Below are 24,221 nucleotides of genomic sequence, written 5' to 3' on the forward strand. Positions count from 1 at the left end.
TATGGAATGTTGAAATTAGTTTTAGTTGCAATTGAAAGCTAACAGTTATCATGCGCATATATGAAACATATTTTCCCTATTTTACCCTACATGCCCCTAAAACTGCTGGATAATAACATTTTTCGAATTGTTTTGTAATGTCATTGGTTGCAATACATGAAGTTCTGTTAATTTTTCATATATGCAAATACGGTTTATCGATTAGCTTTAGAATCATTCTCGGGAGGGTACAAATAGCTGTCCATTTTACCCCAATTTGCCCTGATTTGTTGTCACCTTGATTGATTGATTGATTTCTCGCATTTGCTTATGTCCGAGTTGATGAACTTTTGGTACTGCAACCAATGTAATTCAAAGGACAGTTCAAAAATATGGCTGGTGGGGAATTCAGGGTGTAATGAGCATTAATCTTAATCCAATTTGTGGCAAATATTCCACAACTGATTAAATGAGGCATTTCAAATATATATAGTCATTTTAGCGCATATTTGACATATTCCATAAAATGCTTATAATCCCCTAATTCCCCATTCAAAGCTGAAATTATAGAAAAAGTCATATATACGTCTTTTTGATTACATACGTTTCAGTACCAATGCTAATAAGGGAAATTAATTTATTCATTACATGACAAAAAACTAGGGCAAATTAATTTATACATTACATGACAAAAAATCACGGCTAATTGGGGTGAAATGGACAGCTATTCATACCATTCCGAAAATGATTCTAGTATAAATCGATAAACCACATTTTTATATATCCAAGATGTTTCAGGACTTCATGTTTTGCATCCAGCAACATTACAAAACCATACAAAATATGTTATTATCCAGCAGTTTTAGGGGCATGTAGGGTAAAATAAGGAAAATATCTATCATATATGCGCATTATAACTGTTAGCTTCTAAAAGCAACATAAAACTGATTTCAACGATCCATAGCAGTATCTGTTTCTAATAAATGCATTTTAAATCTCATTTTTCTAAGATAATAGGGCAAAATGGGGCAAATTGGACAACTACTGAAGATGATTCTGGTGATAACAGATCTAGCGCTTTTTGTTTATGCAAAAAAATCAAATTTTAATCAGTAACCTTAAAAATACACTCAAAATTACATAAAATTCACAATTTCCAGCAGTTGTTGGGGAATATGGGGCAAAATAAGCATTCCAAATGATCTTTAATAAATGTTTATGATTTCAAATAATCTCTAATTACACCTACAGCTATTTTCAACGATCTACATTCGTGTTAGTTGTTTGAAAGTACATTTTGATTCTTTTTTTGTATGAAAAAAGGGCAAAATGGGGCAAAATGGATCACTTCCCGTGCCATGCGGTGAATGAATTTAGCACCAATCGATTTCTCGTAATTTTTTACGTCAGGAACGGTCAACTTTACGAACCGAAGCCAGCGGCGTTAAAAGATCCGTTTTTTGGGTCGATTTTTCCCACTGTGCATTGGCTGACACTCACCCCGCTGCCGTAGTGGATGGAATGGGATCATAATGACCCCAATACACGACTAGGGTTAAGGTGGTCAAGCAGTCAACTGAGTGGTCTGATATTTTTCTGCTCTGTTTTGTTGTTGAATATAACATCGGAATATGTATCATCAATAAGTTTCAAAAATCGATGATGGTTTTGTTAAAATTATTGCTTTTCTATGTAAAGTGTTTTCAGGATTCAGGAACATTTTGGTTAACGTCGAAGAAAAGTTCATGAGTACATATTCGACGAGAAAGGCACTATCACCACTAGGTGGATTAGTCTGGTTTTATAGATAGTTTAAATTTACCTCCATCCCTCTGAAACAAATGGTATATTAGCAGTGAGAAACAAATAGAATAAAAAAATAAATAAATAGTGTAAAAAAGTACACCAAATCTTGATCCTGGAATGTTCCTGCATTTAAATAAACAAGGCTGGAAAATAGCAAGATCAAAACTTGAAATGGTAGATCTTACACCGTAACGCACCATTCCAAGGTGATCTACCCACGTTAGGTGATCCTCAGTGACAGTTATCCTGGAGTGAATAACTGAACTTGAGGAAGATTACAAGTGGTAGTCGAAATATGCGTAATTGTCAAAGGATAAGCATAAGCTGTTAGTACACAGGGTCAAATATTTGTCCAAAAAGAAACCAATGCTCAAACATCTTGTTTGACTCGATCGAATTTTCATTAGTGTCAAACTGATGTTGTTTCTTGAGTTTTTTTTCTTGCCAAATATTCACTCAGGCAAATAAACCAGAGATTATCATAAGGTCTAACTTATGAAATGGCCTTTAAACAATTCATAATGGCTAGAACGATTTTCATAAGGTCGGTCTATGACGCAAAATCGACTCACAGTTTGGCTTTTATGCACATTTAGCAACACGATATTCTCAAGCGTCGATAGCCGCGTGGGTTGGGCAAGAGCTCAGTGATCTCGACGTTCATGGGTCGATTCCAGTCTGCATCATTTTGTGATTTTTCTGCTTTTTTCATAAGTTTATCCTATGTAATTAGGTCATAATAAGCATGTTCAATTTTCATAATGTATTCCTATGGCATCCATACTTTACAGTTATGGTCAAATTTCATAAGGTATTTTGATGAATTTCGGCAGTTTACTTCGCTGAGTGTACTGTGTACGACGTAAAACACAACAGGCGCCGAACGGTGCTAGTTTGGCAGAAAAAAAGAACACAAACCCAGGGGACTGTTATGGTCTTCTTGTTTTCTTACCCCGCATTAAAATCATGTTGCTGTGTTGAAAGATAGGTTGTCAGCTTGAACCCTACGCTTGAGCCGCTGTTATGCTGGCTACGAAAACATTGCATTGGTGAGATAGGGATGCCAATTCCTTGCACAAACCCTACTGATATAGACCACCTCACGGCGAAATTCTATCTCTTTCGCTCTTTCAGAGAGTTTGAAAACAACAGGACCAGTACCTGTCAAATTTGACAGGTGTTGGTCCTGTTGTTTTCTAATTCTCAGTAGGAGAGAAAGAGAGCGATTTCTTGATGACGTCACCGTGCAATCGAGTATTGTGGATCCTCTTCCCCTAAACCGCAAATATAACCATCTTCGTTGTACATATGTACGAAGAGCGAAAGCGGTTTGTTTATTGTTTGAAACTGTTTACCTATCATTGACCACACGGATTGGTATTACCGAAAATTTGCACTTTGAGAAGTCGTTTTCGAGCATCTACCTCTACGTAGTTACCCGTCGTATCAAACAGAATGCGAACGACGCGTTTGATCGCCTTCCAGGTAGCAATTATTAGTCCTGTTCAACGACGCAGGTTGAACTTTTTTTTTTTTTTTTTTTTTTTTTAAGATGACCCACCACTCACCCTCACACCAAAAAGCTCTACATTGAGCCCCCTGGTAGTGAACTCATCTTATTCTTTAACATTAATAATTAAGCGAAATTATTGGTGTGTGAACGGAAGTGATGACAATTAACAAGCTACAAAAAGGGGATCCCAGTGGAACTTTGTTCCTTTGAAGGGATCCCGAAAATTGACTAAATAACTAAATTTAAAGAGTTAAATAATATACTAATAAACGCATAGACTAAATAATAAACCTAAAAATGTGAAACTAAACAGAGTGTAGACATTACAAGGGAAAACTGGCAGTTGATATGGATTTTCATTTTCAAATTAGTAGGGTGTTGATTTTGGATCTATAATACAGTTTCAAGTTTGTTTTGAATAATAACCTATTATTCATCGTTTTAAGTCGCTCAGGTATATTGTTATATGCAGAAGGTCCGTAGAAAGTTATCCTCGTCTGACCAAGGTTACTCAAAGCTCTAGATCGCGCCAAATTGTTTGCATGCCTTGTATTATGATTATGTGTTCTTGATGGCAGTGTTAAATTGTGATGCATATCAGGGTTCTTGATAGTATCATATATAAATAAACATGATTGTAAATCGCATAGCCCCCGTATTGGTAACGCGTTATGCTTAAAGCTTGTGTAAAGTTGTTGCGTAGGATATAATCGTGGCAAAAGGTAGATAATTTTTAAACACCTGTTTTGCAGGACTTGTAATTTTTTGAGTTTCGATTTGCAGGCATGACCCCAAACAATGATTAGGTATTGGAGGTGAGAATGTATGCATCCAAAATAAAATTTCAGAAGTGCATTACGAGGAACAAATGATCTTACGCGAAACATTAATCCACAAAGAGTCGAAACTTTCCTTAACACTTGATCAATATGACAACCCCAAGAAAGAACAGGGTCCAACACTAGGCCTAGATACTTGAAGTTGTACACTCTTTCGATTTCTACCTGTGAAATACAAAGCTTTAAGTTGAGATCAACTTTCTTCCGTGGGGAGTGAAACAACATATATTTGGTTTTCGACAGGTTTAAAGATAGTAAATTCGAATCAAAATATCTGATCAGGATCCGTAAGTCGTTTTTCATGCTAGAAATTATGGAGGAAGGATCATGACTTGGGTAGAAAATAGCTGTGTCATCAGCGAAAAGTCTAGGTGTTCCTATCAAAGGTAAATTCCCAAGATCGTTGATGTATATAAGGAACAATAAAGGGCCAATATTGCTGCCTTGGGGTACTCCAATATTGCACGTTTGTATTGAGCTCCGGGAATCCTCGATAGCTACATATTGTTGCCTATCTTTCAAGTAGCTACGTATTATGTTATTTGCAGTACCACGTATTCCACAATATTGTAATTTCTGCAACAAAATGTTGTGGTTCAGGGTATCGAACGCTTTTTTTAGATCTATGAAAAGACCACCAATAACACATTTATTATCAATCTTTCCAATTAAATAATCAACTAGCTCTACCATTGCTGTAGAAGTACTACATCCTTTTCTAAACCCGTATTGAAATTTGTATAAAATATTGTGCTTATTCAAAAACTTAACTATTCTTTTAACCAACAGTTTTTCGAGAATTTTACTAAATACAGAAAGTGTGGAAATGGGTCTGTAATTGCAAGGATCTGTTGTTTCGCCACATTTAAAAATTGGAGTTACTTTCGCTATTTTCAAGCATTCAGGATACGTACCTTCCTCTAGCATTTGATTAAAAAGGTGAGCGAGAATATTAGAAAATTTTACTGCATTGTTTTTTACGACGCTAGTTGGAAAGTTGTCGGACCCGTTACTTTTTTTCACATTAAGTTCTTTAATAATTTCAAGCACTTCATTTTCATTTGCAGGACCTAAAAATACCGATTGTCCCAGTCGTGTAGAATTGCTTAGAGGATTTGAATTATTTTTGGGTATTTTATTTGCAAGATTTGATCCAATTTGTGAAAAAAAGTTATTGAAAGTTTCACAAACTTCTAAATTATTGGAAGTCAGAACGCCATTAACTTTAAGCCTAAAACTTGTCTTAGTTTTGGACCGCCCCATGATCTCGTTCAAGTTTTTCCATAGTTTCGCATGGCAAGTGTTTTCTAACAAATTTCTGTAATACTCACGTTTACATCCCCTTTTGACATCATCGGCTCTTTTGGACACATGTTTAAGTAAATCTTTCAAGTATGCATTATTAGGATCATTCTTTACTTTTTTAAGATATTTATGCTTGAGTTTCATCCAGTGCCATGCATGATAGTTAAGCCAGGGACAATGTTTAGATTTGACCTTTACGTTTACACTTTTAGTTGTCGTACATTGAGCTAGTAAAGTATTGTACATATTTGTGATGGCTGTAAGGGAGTTATTCACATTACCATCATAGTCAAAGCCGTGCAGAAAAACAGTAAACAAATCTTGAAGTTTTGATTTATCCACCACTTTTCTTGCCAACACAGCATTTTCTTTAGGACCTTTGATTTTGAAAGAAGAAACAATTATTATATGATCACTAACATCCGTATAAATAGTATCATTTCGGATGCTATGTAAATCATCATTCCTACACACAAAGTGATCCAAGATGTTACTACTAATTGGACGAGTGACAAACGTATTTGAGCAAGCATAGTTATAGGATTCTAACAGACTTTTGTAACGGACAACAATGTTATTACTGGACAAATTAATGGGAATATTCATGTCACCAACGAAGAATCGAGGATAAGAAGTTTGAGCTGATAATATATTTTCAATTTCATCATGAAACTGATTGAAGTCAAAAGATGGCGGTCTATATACACCCACCACTTCACAATGAAATCCATTTCGTTCAATTTCAACATGTATAAGATGAAATCCATCTGTTTCAATGTTTTTTAACACTTTAAAACTTAATCCAATTTTCACATACACAGCCAGGCCACCAGAGGACGAATTGCGACAAGAAAAAACAGAACTATAGCCAGGTATATTATACAAACCACAATTATTCGATTTTAACCACGTTTCACCAACAACAAAGATATCAATCGGGACTTTAACACTATCTAAAAATAGGGAAATATTATCGAACTTATTCAAGTCGTTCATTCCCCTGATGTTCCATTGAGTGATTCGGAAGCAATTATTATTACTTTGCGAATATTTTGAGTTGAAGTCATTAATACAATCATGAAAAACATTTATTAAACAATCCATTTTTAATAATAATATTATAAAATTAACAAAAAGAAACAAATTTATACATTAAAAACAAAAACTTATTCATAGGTTACAAATTTTTACTGTGGTTGCCGCACTTTCTTTTGGGTGATGGAGTTTCTTTGACAGGCGAGTTTTTGCTATATCGGTTTACGAGTTCATAGAGATCGTCACGAGTTTTAATAATTTCCGGCTTAGACTGTTCGTTCTTTTTAACTAACACATTTCCACCTCTGCTTGACCAAACGTATTTAATGTTTAATTTTTCTTGGTGAATCCGCATTTCAGCCAATAACTGCAAGGACAACGGAGTTAGTTCATCCCGCATTGTAATATACGTGGGTTTTCCATTAATAACGTAATTTGCATTAACTGAAGAAGAGAGCAACTTCCCCAGTTCCTTCTTTTTTGAGAAAACTGCCTCCTTAGCCTCTGCATTTGGGAAGACTACCCGAATAGGGATCAATGAATTCCCTGTTTTGTTTTTCCCGCCAAGCCTATCTGCCGACACGATTACCTGCTCTCCAGTACAACCATAGCAATCGATGATCTTATGAGCAATTTCTAGTGTGTCTTCCTCAGGATGGAATGGAACACCTAGTACAATAGCATTGTTGCAATTTGCCTGACGATTGGTTTTGTCAACGTCGTGTTCAAGCTTATGGACAATTTTGGACAAATTTTGTTGTGTAGCTTTGAGCCTAACAATCTCCTGCTTCAAGGTATCATTTTCCCGCCTCAACTCCTGAAAGTCTGTAACTATCGCATCAAACTTGTCAGAAAGGAATTGCTGCGACTTTTCAATTGCAGTAGTGATTTGACGCACTTCAGATTTAACGTTTTTCATTTCTATCGAAACAGCATTTGAAACTGCTCCCTTCAGTTCGGCGGCAAGTGAATCTACTATTGTAGATTTTTGATTTTGCATCTCAGTAATACGCTGATAAATGCTAGAACAATTATGGGAACAGAAATACATTCTGTCCTTGATACGGCGTGCCGCATTTCCGACAAGATTTCGGCATTTCAAATGTGCCTCGGAAAAGCAGTACATGCATGTTATTAGCTTGGTAGCATCTTTCTCGGTCTTATTGCATTCAACACAAATACTCTCAGCGCAATCCATCGCTAGGGACGTGGAACAACTACGATCCAAAATCAATCACGAATACTAACAGCTGAAAACAAAAATAAACGTTGCACACACCAAGTCTAACTAACAAAAAATGAAAAATTCACAATTCAGTAACTTATAATATTGAGCCAAAACGCCAAAAAAAAAGCAAACAATAAATTTAGCAACTTTATCAATGTAATATTTAATTGTGGTTACGGGTATTTTAACAATAATGCATTGCTGCTAACATACTACATATTGAGTTACCATGCAGAGGTTGAAATTACTAGTAGCTTTTTTCCTAATGATCAATTAAAAGCTGCGTATGCCGCAAGTTCATTCAGATTTGGCTCAATCTATTTACCGCAGAACAGAACTACTCAGACTTGCACACAAGTATGCATGCAAGCAACGAACGAAAGTGTTACTCTTTCAGCTTCTACTGCACAAAAGCTTATAATATGATCTTAATTGCAAAGTTCAACTGAACCATACCATGCAGTACTAGTTGAAGAGGCACCAGTACACCTAGGACGAACCAACGCCTAGATTGTGTAAGACGCCGTGCACTCAATTTTCCCCTGATCAATGTTTATGATATGTGTTACTAGTTGAAGAGGCACCAGTACACCTAGAGCGAACCAACGCCTAGATTGTGTAAGACGCCGTGCACTCAATGTTCACACAAATCTGTTGATCAACTTTAGGATATGTGTTACTAACTGAAGAGGCACCAGTACACCTAGAGCGAACCAACGCCTAGATTGTGTAAGACGCCGTACACTCAATTTTCACTAAATCTGTTGAGCAATGTGTTCGATCATATATTTCACTTCAAAAGCCGTAGAGCAAAGTAACTTTGAGTGCCAGATCTGAACAAATGTATGCACACACACATCAAACTTAGACCCATCCACTTTTACACCACAGAGCACACAACCAACCATACAGCAACAGCAACAGCAGCAGTCAGCAATACCAACTCAGCACCACCAAGAATACACAATCTATTGTTCACTGAGAAAGATGCGATAACATACGAATTAAAATATAGCTTTTTTAGGTATTTTCAGCACAATATTAATGTTACAGATTTAGGAAAAGCCAGTATACTCTACCTACGGCTCGTAGACACAATACAATATAATTAAATGGATAAATTACACTCTGATTGAACAAATTAAAATCTCTTATGATAAGAGCACATATCAACCATACAACAGTGTTGCCATTTATGAACTTGCTCGAAGTTGCTGCATCTTGCTCTTACCCATTTGTCATCAAACGGGTAAGAGCGAGATGCAGCAACTTCGAGCAAGTTCAACCTACGTCGTTGAACAGGACTATTGTTCTTCCTCTACAAGCTCTCTAAAATAAAAACTCTCATTTTTGAGTAGCGCCCATGCCGCACAGGGCCTGTGTTGGAAACACACATTTTTTTAAATTGCTCGTACGCTCACATTTTTGCAAAATATCAATATTTTTCGGTATTTGAAGGTGGTTTATAAACCCAGTGAGGTTGCCATGTCGAAATTATTGCAAAATACATGCTCATGTGAGCGTACGAGCAATTTAAAAAAAAATGTGTGTTTCCAACACAGTCATGTGCGGCATGGATGTTTACTAAAAATGTGCAGGCCGAACACATTTTTGAGCGTTGCCGTTTTTGCGTGAGTGGTTGGGGAAGCGCTGCCTGTATGATAGGCAAACAGTTTCAAACAATAAACAAATCGCTTTCGCTCTCGTACATATGTACAACAGAGATGGTTATATTTGCGGTTTAGGGGAAGATGATATAGATCGATGAGATTAGAATTGAACCTTATGACAACTAAGTTGCCGGGTCATTGATTGGCTCGGTAGCTTAGTTGGTAAAGCACTTGTCTACTGAATAAGGGTCGTGAGTTCAAATCTCACCTGAGCTGTGGATTTTTTCCCAATTTAACCAATAATTTACCCATCTGTACATATGTACGTTGAGTTATTTGAAATTCATAATTGACCACACGGATTGGTATTACCGAAAATTTGCACTTTGAGAGAGTCAATTCATTACTACTTGCAAGTCTTTAACTGAAGATGTTTATAGCAGAAGTTATATAATAGTTTTATGGAATGCCAAAGGTGCAAAAATACTGCTACATAAAACTAATACAGAACAACTAGCGTTTTCACATGCTCTTATAAAACCATGATTAAACATGAATAATCATTCAAGGCATGCTGATTGTTACTAGGGAGGAGTTGTATTCCCGTTTTTCCCACATTCAAAGAATACGATTTTCGAAAATTTCGTCTTTTTTGTAGAAAAATCAACTTATTTCATATACGCATTGATGGATTTTCACAATTATCGCCCAAAAATAAACATATAAATCAGATAAAAAAATCGAATTTTTGAGTTCACTCTACAATATTTTTTTTATTGCTATAGTGCAATATGCCAATGACTTTTAGAGATGGTGTCTTCGGCAAAGTTCCTACAAATAGGTTTGTCAGTAACGACTGTTTGTAGTAATTTACAATTTCGGATTTTGGCCGTTTCACACCCCAAAAACCACCAACAATCCCATCTCAGCCAACACCAGCGGACACCGTAACGATACAGTACAGATCGATACCCTATATCCACACACTCTCACCGTTAAAAAACACAACACTCCAAACAATATCCCATCGAGCAGAGTGATGACTCGAAGTACAAACAACACCAATTCTTCCAAGAAATCTTGCATTATCGGTTTCAATGATTCCATCATTACCTTCAGGAGTTCCTTCGAATGTGTTTCTGTACTTACCATGTAATTTTGTCAGGATTTCCTCCAAGGATACCTCTAGCGATTTCTTCATGGAGCCTTTAAGGAATTCATTCATAAATTTCTCTAGAAATACTTCCTAAGAATTTCTCCAGAGATTCCTTTAGAAAACACCTTATAGATTTTTCTGGAAAGCTTTACAGAAATTTATTTAAACGTTAATGCAAATTACTAAGATTTATTAAGAAATGTGTTCGTGGATTTTACCAAGAATATTTTCAGACCCCAAGAGATTTCGAGAAGTGATTGGACGTTTTTTTAAAGAATTCCTGGGGGAAGGCACTCCTCGAGATACAAAGGATACTGGTGGAATTCCTGGATAATATCTGAAAAAATTTCCCAAGGTACTTCTGGGACAATTGCTGAGAAAACCTCTAATTTGATTTTCTGAAGACATATCTGAAATTTTTTTGATGGAAATCATGTAGAAAACTCTGATGAAATAATCATTACAGAAATTCCCAAAAGATCATCGGAAAAAACTCTTTTACCCTCATGTAGACCTTTTCTAAGTCTCGACATTTCAATGGCTATTGAGACTAAGAAGTTGAAACTCTGAAAGATCTTAGAACTCGTAGATGTGTAACTATTTTTGCGGTTGACCGGTTTATTAAGCAAAAAAAGGGCAGGGAAGAAACACCCTTTTTAAAATAATTCCTGAAATCATCTTGTCCTGGTTGACCAGGTTACAATTTTATGAACCAATTAATAAATTTTGTTCTTGGATGTTTTAATCCTTTACAAAAGATCCATTGTCAAGATTAGAAAAGCTCTAACGCCTCGGTGCATTAATAAACAATAAACATTCATCATTTGGAACATTGTAATGCTTTGCATCGATCATCTTCTGCTAGTGGCCATGTCCATATGGACTTCATGGACCTTGGAAGACGATCCGCTTTCTTCGATTGAATTGAGAAAAGGTAGTTGTTCAACCCACGACGAGCACTGGTCTTCGATGACAATTGTGTTCGCATTGGAGGCAGTCGTCGTTACACAGAGATCGCACGTGTGAGGTATGCAAACATTCTCGCACTTTGGTCGGAGCTCCAAGTATAACTAGGTATTGGATGTAGGCAACGGCTGGCGGACGGAGGAACAAGTCTGGTCAGGCCCACTTTCGATCGCGTTGGTTGATTCGTCCAAGTAGGTACCAACTCGGCGCGAAGAGCTGAATTTATGAAGGGATTGAAAATAAGCTAAATGAGCTTTGATTATGATTTGAATGGGTGCTAAATTTAAAATTTCTGTTTTACAGTCCGCAGCGAGTAGTACGCAACGCACCCATCATCCATTCACCAGGACACCGGAACGGAACGGAATGGAAGAACACTCGTGGCAGCAACTGCAGCAGTGAGTGGGGGCGGACAGCAGCGTTTAATTCAATTACTGGGGAAAGGCTTGGTTTTCAGTACGCTTCGCGGTTCGCTGGCGAGATAGTGAAAGAGAGTGAGAGATGAAAAGGCGGTGAAGTGTGTTTTGACTGTGTAATAGATCGTAACTCATGTCGTCTGAATGAATCAGAGGCGGAAGGGAACCGAGGATAAAGTCTCCGGTAATCCGATGAATGATTTCGGTCATATATTTTGCATCATTATGGGGAACAAGGTGTGATTGGTTCTATTAACTACGATGATGAGTTTCTGGGGATTAGATTCGGATTGAAGTGGCTCTTTTTTCAGGGGCGTTAGTCAGCTTCGGGCATAAACTTTTTCCTAGCCAATTCCCTGTAAAACGAATCATAGTTAAAGTGTTACATATAAAAGCACTGTTTATTCCGATAAATAAACAAGTAGAATGATTAGTACTAACAAAATCTGTAAACATCAGTTATGTATAATAAAACATACCAGTCACAATCTCATTTTATACTTGTTGCATGGTTATTAATCAATAATCTTGATAGCTGGTTCTTTAATTAAGTTCAACCGATCTTTGAAGAGATTTCAACAGTTTGTTGCTTAGCATGACTGGATGAGTAATTTCATGTAAAAAAAAATATCAGTGGTTTATTAATGCATGTGTCATGTGGTCCGTTGTACATGGTTAGAAGGACTTATTGTGAACTCAAGTCCTTATTACCTTAATGAATATTCTATTCATCCTCACGCTGCTGGTTCCCGAGTAGTCCAGTTGACCCGTTGCTGATTTTAAGAGCCTCTGATACCAAAACTTTAGGACTTATACAAAGTCAATTACATTGAGTCGAACTGAGTTTAAATCATCCCGTGCTGGCCATTCTCCGACTACCATCATTGACATTCCACGGAACTGTGACTGCGACTGTGCTGACAAGCTTGGCGCACAACTACCACAGACTTAGTCCAATAAATAACGTCAATAATAACGTGTGAATTATTTCCCATGGTACAACCGCTTACTGGAGCTGCAGACTCTAAGTTGTTGGTCACAATTTCCTATGAGTTCACTCGGCTTGCCTCTGCGATGATATGTGATCACCCCTTGTCACTGCTCTGTTTGCCTTGTAAAATACGTACTTCATTTGCATCACTGCAATCTTGAAGTTTGCATTGGGTGTAAGCGCCTGCGCCTGGGAGATCTGACAGTATGTGCAAAGTCGCTGCCCCCAACAACACTCAGCGTTGCCATAAGCTCTCCATATAACCAATCAACAGCGGCTTAGTTAGTAGAAAGCTGGCCTATGTCCTGTACTGGGGTGGTGTGTACTGGCACCTCTCTCAGTACCAGTCAGTGGGATGAAGCAGCAGCGTCACGGCATTGTTGCGCTTATCCTGAATTATAACCATCATAACAATGATAGTTTCCATCAGGGTCCTTTGTAGGAGTTTGAATATGACCCTGATTAATACTGCAAGCTATATGGTAGCAAGTTCTATGTTGCATTGAATTTGATGTCTTACGTTTGTCACATAGGATGTGATAGGAAGGTCTTCGAGAAATTTAGAATAAATGCAACCAAGACTGCGGGTTCTCTACTGATCAACATCAAATTCATGATAACAGTGAATCAGCAATTTGCCATCATTTTACTCGATTTGCAGCTGCAGCTCTCCAACGTTGGTCACACCCAACGCTCGCCAGATCACGCTCTACCTGCCCATCGTGATCTCTACGCTTCGCGCCTTCTGGTATCAACCGGATGATCAACAAACACCAACTTTGTTGGGTTGTTGTTTGTCATTCTAGAAACATGCCCTGCCCACCATATCCGGCCAGCTTAGGCTGCTTTCAAGATGTTGAGTTCACCGTAGAGTACAGCGAGCTTGTGGTTCATCCTTCGCCGCCACGCACCGTTCTCCTGCACACTGCCAAAGGTCGTCCTTAGCACGGATCACTCGAATACTCCGAGTGCTTGCTGGTCGTCCTCGAGCATGGTTCTGGTCCATGTCTCGCGTCCATAGAGAAGCACCGGTCTTATAAATGTCTTGTACAAGATACATTTGATATGGGGGTGAATCTTTTTTGACCGCAGTTCCTTCTGAAGCCCGTGATAGGAACGACTTTCACTGTTGATGCGTTTTCTTATTAACCAGAGACGGGCTTGGTGGTCTAGTGGCTACCGCTTCTGATTCGTATGCAGAAGGTCATGGGTTCAATCCCTGGCCCGTCCTTTTCATCCTACTTTGTATCTTTCTATCCACTTTCTCTCGTTCTCTCTTCTCTACATATACAACTCATGTATATTCATATGTTCATAGCCATCGCTAGAACCAGAAACGAATTGAAAAAAAGTCGTTTCCCTCCCTTCCAACTTCCACTCACAGCACAGTGTATATATAACGCCTATAAGTTATGCAACCAAAGCGTGCTGTGCCGCTTGACCTTATTCACCTTATTCACCACACAATCTATCACGAACACTATAAATAACCCTATCCATGGATCGCATCACCGACCCAACGGTGACTCCCAGATCTCCCATCCTTTCCGTCTAACAAATACCCCAGTCCGTGCGGGTTGTGGGGACGCAGAGTGCTCTCGGTCTCTAGTAACAACAACCAGTACACACTCTAACATTCCTTTCCCTTCCCAGCTGACTATAAGGACTTGGCCGGCGCCGTTATTGATCAAATATGCATGAGCTGCTAAAATTGCACTTTGAGAATAAGTGGAATGTCCCAGCCCCTTATTCAGTTGGATCTCAGTGCAACTGGTACCAGTTCAGATCAATCACGGAGGAGCAACCATTGACATGTATAGTCAGAATTGATCGTGATGCGTTTTCTTATTAACCAGAATAATCAAAGTTGCACAGAGAACCAATGAATGGTGCGTGGGACTACCTACACACTGCCAATGTGCACAAGTCCGGAGCTTAATGTTTCAAAGTCAATAATGCGTTTTTTAACGTAGATTTTGATCAACCTTTCTATTTGAGGGTTTCTATATCATGTATTGGCATTGAAATTACCTATAATTGTGTATTTTTTGCTGTTAGGGTGGTCCTAAATATTTAAAACTACATAAATCATTAGAAAAATTCGAATACCTATGTTTTCTGTCAATGGATCAATTCAGATACACACAATGTTGGCTGAAAAGACGTAGTCTATTCTCAGGGACCCTCTATAGACCACGTGACGTTTTACGGTGGGTACACGGAGGTGAATTAACGATTTAAAATGGGTTCAGATAGTCTCATATAGTGAACTGCATAAAATTTGAGCTGCTTTTTATAAATCTCGTTCAACGACTTCATATATGCTCGTCCGAGTTTAGGTTTTACATGTTGTAATGTACATTGATCTCTGTTATCACTTGACGACGCAACCAAAATAACCCTATACCTATATAAAGAATTGGAAATACATATTCGCAATATTAAAGGGAGTTGTTGATAAACGATCATAAGAGATCGGTAATATTATTGATAAACAGAAGAGCTCCAGCAAATATTTTCAAAATCTATATCACTCTGTGTATAGTTCAGTAGAAATGTTTTCTAACAAAATGAATAACATACAATACAACTTCAAGTTTTTGAAAAAAAAAACGAGAAAAATAATTAAAGATTGCCATGGTGATCGCGACGTTTACGCAGAAAAATATATAACGTAGTGTTTTACGCTGTTTAGTGTATTCCTTTCATATTTTATAGATAACTACTGCTATAAACTGTAACGATGTGCGTGTAGAAAAGAAGCGCGCAGGTGTCGACAAATTTGTGTCACTATAGGTATATTGAAACTACGATAAAAGTTCTTGAAGAGATTGCTTCTAAGCTTTTTGAGCAATTCTAACGATTAAGAGGAATCAAAAAACGATCAGTTTAAGATAACCAATGAGCAATGGTTTGTAGTTATTGTTGCATTTTTTTTCCACGATTTTGTTTCGTCTTTATTTTTAAGGATCAAAGAGTTAGTTATATTTGGTGGTCTTTAAAATGTGGGTTTAGGTAGCGTCTAAGTGAATAAAGGTGTTAAAAAACGGCTTCGCAGTACGGTTTTTCCCGCTACTCGACTGGAAGGAATAACTTTATTTAAACAAACATCTGTCGAATGAATTCAATGATCACTTACAAATTAGTTTCCTTACTATCCAGATAGATCCAATCCTGATTCCAGTAACAGATTTTGAGGTTAGGTAAGCTATAGTAATATAAAATTCTGATTAAACTCAGGTCCAAATGTTCAATAATCCGTACTTACTTATGTTTTTATCTTGATCGTTAATCAGAATATTCCATAACTTAACAATCACGACTAACTATTTGTTTTACTGTAATTTTAGGAATACATTGTAGGTTTAGATTTAAGGCATGTGCATGTTTTAGAATAGGTTCAATTTGCATGGATAAATCATAGAAATAATCAAATTATACAATTATACCAACCTCAAACTATTAGAAATTCACGCTATCGATTAAGTAGTCTGATAATTCAATTATTTATAGTAGAAATAATACAAGTTATTGCAAATTAAAGTATTCATTAACTCTACGGTCTTGTGGTAATGTTTTCATTTGCTATTTGCTCTCGTGGTTCAATGCTGTCATCGATATGTCACGGTTGACGTTCAACGCAACGTCACGCCGCCTCCATGTAGAGCAGATCCAAAGGGCCTATCATTCGTATTCCGCAACACCCCGACCCGTAATGCCTTACCTTTGAACGGCCTTACCACTCTGCAGAACGTCCAACAAAGCTACTTTGATCGCTGGTCTCTGGTATAATCCTGATGCTGTCTGGACATCAACCTTCCTGACCTGACCATCACTCGCTGTGTAGACCTTCACAATACGACCTCGAAGCCATCCGTTACGAACCGTCTCGTCTACGATGATTACCGGATCGTCAACTTGGAGCGGGCGGACATCGTTGAACCACTTGGTCCGACGTGCTATGGTAGGAAGATAGCCTTGAATCCACCGCTTCCAAAACTGGTTTAGAAGTTGTTGCATCAGTTTCCAATTTACTCTTAAGGAGATCTCTTCAGATATTGGTATTCTCGATGCAGTGTTGGCGCCACTCGAACTCATCAGCAAGAAGTTGTAGGGGGTAATTGCTTCTTCTGTAGAGTCTTCTAGCGGCACGAATGTCAACGGATGGGAATTGACAATCATTTCAGCTTCTGTCAAAAAGGTCGCCAGCTCCTCATCGTTCAAGTGTTGCTTATGGTGTAAAGATTTGAACGCGTCTTTGATTGAGCGTACCTTTCGCTCCCACACACCACCCATGTGGGGAGCAGAGGGCGGGTTGAAAACCCACTCGATTTCAGCATTGGTGAATGAATTGGCCAGTTCCCGATTTTGATCTCATCGGCAATCTCGCGAGCAGCTCCCCGAAAATTGGTACCGTTATCACTAAACATCTGTTGCGGTGCACCTCTTCGGGATATGAAACGGCGGATTGCCAGTCTACACGATTCCGTTGACAACGTATGCACTACTTCAACATGTACCGCTCGTATGGTTAAACATGTAAATAGTGCCACCCACCGTTTCTCATTACATCGCCGCCGCTTCACAATCAAAGGCCCGAAATAATCCAAGCCGGTAAAGGTAAACGGACGAACATAAGGCGCTACTCTTGGATGTGGTAGAGTAGCCATCTTTGGCTCAGCAGGTTTCGCTCGGTAGACTTTGCACCACATACATTGTTTCACGATTTTCTTCACTTCAGAACGAATCTTGGGAATGTAATACCGTTGGCGCAGTTCATTGACAACAGTGTCGACGTTCGCGTGTCCGTAGCGTTGATGATGTTCAAGAATCAAGAGCTTGGTGACATGATGACCCCTAGGAACTATCACCGGATTTTGGAATTCTGCCGAGTAATACAGCGAAACTTCGTTGATCCGACTACTCATCCGCAACACACCTTTGTCATCTAGAAATGGTGACAACTTTCGAATGCAGCTGCTCTTGTTCAGCGGCTTGCGTTCGTAACTGGGCATCTCACAATTCTTACGCAGGATGGATACCTCTTCGGGGTATTCTGCGCTTTGTATAACTCGCCACAAACTTGCCTCTGCTGCTACGTAATCTCGCTGCTCCAAAACTGCAATCCTACTGCCAGTCGTTTCTCGGTGAGGAGTTCGGCAGCGATGGACGAAGTGATGCAGGTAGCTCAGGTTCTTCACTAGATCCTTCCAGCGAGAAAACTTTCCGAAATCATTAGTTGAGTCGCACACTGCAACGTGGTGTTGAACAGCTTTAGTCTCTTCCTGAGGCTCTGCGTATTTGGCCGGTTGACGCGGCCACTCCTTTTCCGCTCGATGTAGAAATGCTGGTCCCGTGAACCACGGACTTTCTGGATCGAAACACGGACCGCTTCCCCACTTGGTACCCTTGTCGGCGACATTCAGGTTTGTTAGGACGTAGTGCCATTCATCGATACTTGTTTCTGACTTTTCTGACTGAATCTCAGCAACCCGAAAAGCAACGAATTGCCGGAACTTCCGAGGATCTGCTCTCAACCAAGCGAGAACGGTCGTTGAATCAGTCCACATGTAGCGTTTCTGGACTGGTATGGAGTGATTCTCCTGGATGCTCCTTAGAAGTCTCACTCCAATCACCGCAGCGCACAGTTCGTTTCTTGGAACCGATTGAGGTTTTAGAGGTGTAACTTTCGTCTTCGCGGCTACTAGGGCACAGCGTGGTGAACCTTCGTCGGAAATCCTGAAGTACGCTGCAGCACAGTATGCCATTAGGCTGGCATCAACGAAGATATGGAGTTCGAGAGAATCGTAGCTGTCCGGGTGGTAATTCGGGAAATAACACCTCGGAATTCGAACCTGTCTCAGATGCGGAGCCAATCGAACCCATCGCTGCCAATTCTCAAAAACATCTGTCGTCACAGGATCGTCCCAACTAACACCGGATCTCCAAACATCCTGAATCAAAATTTTTCCGTGCACTGTATACGTAGCTACGATCCCGATGGGGTCAAAATGGCTCATCACGACCCGGAGAACTTGTCTTTTTGTGGGGACGATGCTTCCGGATAATAACGGATGAAGATCTTCACGGAACTGGGTTTCAAATTCGAACATGTCATCCTTGGGATCCCATGTCATCCCCAAAACACGTTCGGCAACCGTAGACTTCTCAACTGAAAAGCATCTTGCAGTATCGTTGCTGTCGACCCCGACCCGTCGAAGTACCTCATCAGAATTAGACTGCCAGTTGCGAATCTCGAATCCAGCTTTATCGAAGATCAAGCGCACTTCTTTCACGATCCGCACAATTTCATCTACCGTGTCTCTGCTGTCCAGAAAGTCGTCAACGTATGTACAGTTGATGATCGCCGCCGCCGCTTCTGGAAACGTTTCCTCAAAGTCCTTGGCGTTGGTGTTTTTAACATGCTGCGCCAAACACGGGGAGCACGATGCGCCGAAGATAACGACGTCCATGACGTACACCGTTGGCGCTTGCTCGGGATCGATTCGAAATAAGAATCTTTGGGCTTGGCGGTCGCTTTCCTTGACCAGCAGTTGGTGAAACATTTGGCGGACATCACCAACTGCAACGTACTGCCGTTGACGAAATCCACAGATGACCTTGAGCAGTGGGGTTAGAAGATCTGGCCCGACCAGTAACATGGAGTTGAGTGACACATCTCCTACACGGGCCGCTGCGTCCCACACGATGCGAAGTTTCTCAGGTTTGCGAGGATTCTGGACGATACCTAGGGGAAGGTACCAGACGTGACGTGGATCAGACTGCTGTAACTCGTCCTCGGTAGCAATATGAGCATAACCGCGCTGCAGATACTCGTCGATCTGCTCTGCTACCTTCATTTTCAGCGCTGGATTTTTGGCAAATTTCTTTTACAAACAGATTAAGCGACGTTCAGCCATTCTGTAGCTAGAAGGGAACTCGAAATCGTCGCTCTTCCATAGGAGGCCGCATTCGAACCTGCCAGACTCGGTCCGCTTAGTGGACTGCATCAAAATCTGCCGAGCTCGTTGATCTTCGGAAGACTCTAAAGGTGGCAAAGGGTTCACACCGAGCGACTCCACTGCGAAGTAGTCGTTAACAAGCTTGTGGAGAGACTCGTCTGCGCTACAGTTGCACATGTGGAACATCACGTGATCGGTATGTGGCATTCCTCGGTGTCCACCTCCGAATATTGTCCACCCAAGTCGCGTTTTGGCTGCTATCGGTTCTCTGCTACGCCTCTCGCGTTTGTCCAACGTTAACTTCAGCGCGGCGTTATCCAGACCTATGAGAATACGAGGAACTGCATTCGAAAAACTTCGAACAGGAAGACCTTTCAAATGCGGAAATAGTTTGGAGAGTTCTTCATAATCCAGGCTTTGTTGCGGTAGGTCCAGGTGCGGTATTGTTTGGACCCCTGATATGGCGTAATCTGGTCCACCCTTGACACCGGAAATGCGCAACTCCACTTGCCTAGATGACGGTTCCTTCCTGGTAACGCTCCCTGTCCACTGGATGCATAGCGAACTGATATTCCCGTTCAGCCCAAGTTCATCAGCAATAGCTTCTTCCATCAGCGTGACATTCGATCCATCGTCCAGGAATGCGAAGGTTGAGACGGACTTGCCATTGCTGGAGAGGGTGACAGGAATCACCTTGAATAACACGCCGGCTTGGCGAGAACAGTGAGCCGAGATAATTCCTGACGGGCCTGCATGCTCAGCATTGTTTGGTTTGGTGTTCGCAGGATGGAGCAGTCTATGATGAGGTTCCTTACATCTGTTGGTTTCACAGATTTGCTTCGATCTGCACGGCCACTTACCGTGGCTTCCCAGGCAACGTTGGCATAGTTTAAGCTGATCGACGAGACGCTTCCTTTGCTCCATACCGAAGCCAATGAATTTATCGCAGGTACGGAGCTTATGGTCACTATTATTACACGCAGGGCACGGTTTAGGGACATACGATTCGGATTTTGGATGATATTCCTTTTTCGGGCTCGATACCGGGGAGCTCCTCTTCTCCTCCACGGTGTGCGCGTTAATGAACCCCCCTTTCTCCTTCTTACTTCTTCGGTTCTCGTCCGCATGCGAATCAGTAGGCAGCGACACTTTGCACGCAGCAGTTTTGATGGATGTGACGTAATCACTGAAGGCCCTCAGCGAGACCTGCGGTACCCTTTGCGTATGAAGACCCCATTCAAGGCGAAGACTAGGAGGTAGTTTCCCTACCAACTCTGACAGCAGCATCGGGTTCGACAGGTGGTCTTGCAAATTCGCCCCGTCAATGAAGGTTACCAGGTTTCTGACCTCCCTTCCGAAACTGATTAGCGTCTCAAGCTTGTTGACATTGGGCGGAGGTGCGTGTCGAATTTTGACCAGCAGACAATGAACTAGCTGTTCCGGTCGGCCACATTCGTCGCGAAGAGTTTCAATGATCTCTGGGATTGCCGTCGGCAGAGTTAGTATGCTCTGGACTTTCTCCCTAGCAGCGCCAACCAAGCTTTTTTGTAGCCTGGCCAGGTTCTCGTCTGGTTGAATCCCACACATGGCCGTCGTGGACTCAAACGCGTTTATAAACATTGGCCACTCAAGAGGATCACCTGAAAATTTAGGCAACTCACGTGATACCACTTGTCGTGCAGCCAACTGCTGTGCGCTCAATATGCCTTCAGCAGCCTGTGCTCGGTGGAAGCTCGAAGCTTGACCAAAAAGTGTCTGCTGATTAGAATGTCCTGCTGGATCGAGTTGTGGTTCCGATGCGTAGGTTCCTGCTACATTTCCCACAGTTGTACTCGATTGCTGGAGTGGCACCGATTCTGTTGACCATCGAGGGTACGACGGTTGGTAGAAATTCATCGGGTGAGAAGCGCCGATCGGTTGCACAACGGGAATCTGGTTTGCAGTTGGGAAATACTGCTGGTTGTCGACGAAAGTCACACTTGCGTTTCGTGGCCACTGTGCTGGAAACGAAGAGGCGTTCTGGTTCAGTGTTGGAGGAAAGGGCTGACCAGTATGTTGACCACACGGCTGGAACCGTTGATGAATTTGGTGCTGCATCCTGGGTAGCTGAGCATCTGGCAGCTGAGCTTGACTTCCACAGCGTACACGTGCAGAAACGTGACTTCCCAAAGGATTCGAACCTGAAAGCACTGGCTGCTTCGGACCTGACAGAACGGTCGGTGGAAGTTGCCGGTTAAGCTGATGCAGTGGGTGTTGTTTCTGCTGTTCTTGGTGGACGACGTTGCTAAGCGGAACTGAACACGACTGCTCAGGAGGATGAATAGTTGTGCAGTTTGTCATTGTTTTCGGTGGGTCGCTGTTAGCTACTGACACGACGGGTGCGACGACTGACGGCAAATCACTTGGTGGGAGAATCGATGTGACCTGGCCAACGTTGGGGTGCACGAATGGAGGTTGATTGGCAAGACCCTGGGTTACCATCGGATGATCGAGAGAAGAAACCGGCTGAGCTGATACCGTTTGTTGTTCTGGTACCGCTAGAACCACGTTCCCAGTGGAAACAATAGGTGTCGATGTTGACGCCCCTGGTTGATGATCCACCGTCTTCGCTGGAGTATCTACCGATTGATTGATCCACGCTCTTACCTCGCTTCTATAACTTTGACGGCTCCTAGCACTGTGTCGGCTCCTAAAGCTAGAAGTGCTGCCTCTAAGCTGCTTGTCCGACTGAATCTCAGCCTCCAGCTGATGCTTCTCGGCTAGAAAAGCTCGCTCGCGTTCAGCTTGCTGCAGTAGAAGGCGATCTTCCAGCGCCTTAGATTCTTCTAGCTGCCTCAACCGCAAACGGGCATTCGAGCTTCCGGAGCTGACCGAAATCGCTGAGCTGTTAGTGCCGTCGTCCCGGCTGGAGCAATATCCACAATGCCATGGCTTGTTGCAGATAGAGGCTTGAACTCCTGCACAAGTGTAGTGGAACCAAGTTCCACAAATATCGCATGCAACCATATCGTCGGCATGGTCCGGCCGATTGCATGCCTTGCAGTGGTTGACAGACTGCATCGCTGCACTGCTCATTACTGGCTGGAACCTGATTGGATGCACTAATTTTCGAGGATGTTAAAAAACGGCTTCGCAGTACGGTTTTTCCCGCTACTCGACTGGAAGGAATAACTTTATTTAAACAAACATCTGTCGAATGAATTCAATGATCACTTACAAATTAGTTTCCTTACTATCCAGATAGATCCAATCCTGATTCCAGTAACAGATTTTGAGGTTAGGTAAGCTATAGTAATATAAAATTCTGATTAAACTCAGGTCCAAATGTTCAATAATCCGTACTTACTTATGTTTTTATCTTGATCGTTAATCAGAATATTCCATAACTTAACAATCACGACTAACTATTTGTTTTACTGTAATTTTAGGAATACATTGTAGGTTTAGATTTAAGGCATGTGCATGTTTTAGAATAGGTTCAATTTGCATGGATAAATCATAGAAATAATCAAATTATACAATTATACCAACCTCAAACTATTAGAAATTCACGCTATCGATTAAGTAGTCTGATAATTCAATTATTTATAGTAGAAATAATACAAGTTATTGCAAATTAAAGTATTCATTAACTCTACGGTCTTGTGGTAATGTTTTCATTTGCTATTTGCTCTCGTGGTTCAATGCTGTCATCGATATGTCACGGTTGACGTTCAACGCAACGTCACGCCGCCTCCATGTAGAGCAGATCCAAAGGGCCTATCATTCGTATTCCGCAACAAAAGGCTTAAATAATCATTCTTAGTCATCACTCCCCTTCTCTCCAGCTCACTCTTTTTAACTGGAGCACGCACCTTTTTGTGTTTTTCTGTAAAAAAAAATAAAGAAATAAGATGAATGAAAAAAATGTTAGAGCTGTGGCCATCCAGTTTTCAAATACCCCCTCCCCCTCCCCTTATGACCACTTGACTTAGTGAAGGTCTCTTACTAGAATGAGGTTTACATTAAATTATTGGCATTCTGATGTCGATTTGAATTATGTTATGATTAAATATAAACTTCAAGCAATATCACTTCCTCCACAACCATGCGGCTCCATTGAGACATGATAGAAAAACAAATTGTTTATCGCGCTTAGCGCAAAAATGCGCAAACAGTGACCTATATAGCCAAAAACTAGACAAAATTGTACGTGAGATCCGGGATACGGCGTTGTTTTCTGATGTTTCCTAAACAAGTACTGGATCTCTTTAATCCGAAGTTTTTCTCCAAAATTTCATAAAAGACAATATTTTTGCATGTTGTAAAAACATAATAATTTTGTGATTGGATTCCAAACAAACCCTGAAATGGCATGGTCATTCATACCCAAAAACACCAATAATATTATCACATTATCCAAATCTTCCTAAGTT

At 40.7% G+C, this 24,221-nt stretch overlaps 1 long non-coding RNA gene and 1 other non-coding gene across 2 annotated transcripts in view; both read left to right on the forward strand.

The window, feature by feature from the left end:
* The window catches only part of LOC134287712 (uncharacterized), a 582,424-nt gene that overhangs the window by 432,573 nt on the left and 125,630 nt on the right, over window positions 1–24,221 (forward strand). The window lies entirely within an intron of this gene.
* On the forward strand, window positions 9,520–9,591 carry Trnas-acu (transfer RNA serine (anticodon ACU)). Its single transcript has one exon. It is a non-coding gene; the product is annotated as a tRNA-Ser (tRNA).

Source organism: Aedes albopictus, chromosome 2, assembly GCF_035046485.1.
Source record: "Aedes albopictus strain Foshan chromosome 2, AalbF5, whole genome shotgun sequence".
In the NCBI taxonomy this organism is placed as follows: domain Eukaryota; kingdom Metazoa; phylum Arthropoda; class Insecta; order Diptera; family Culicidae; genus Aedes; species Aedes albopictus.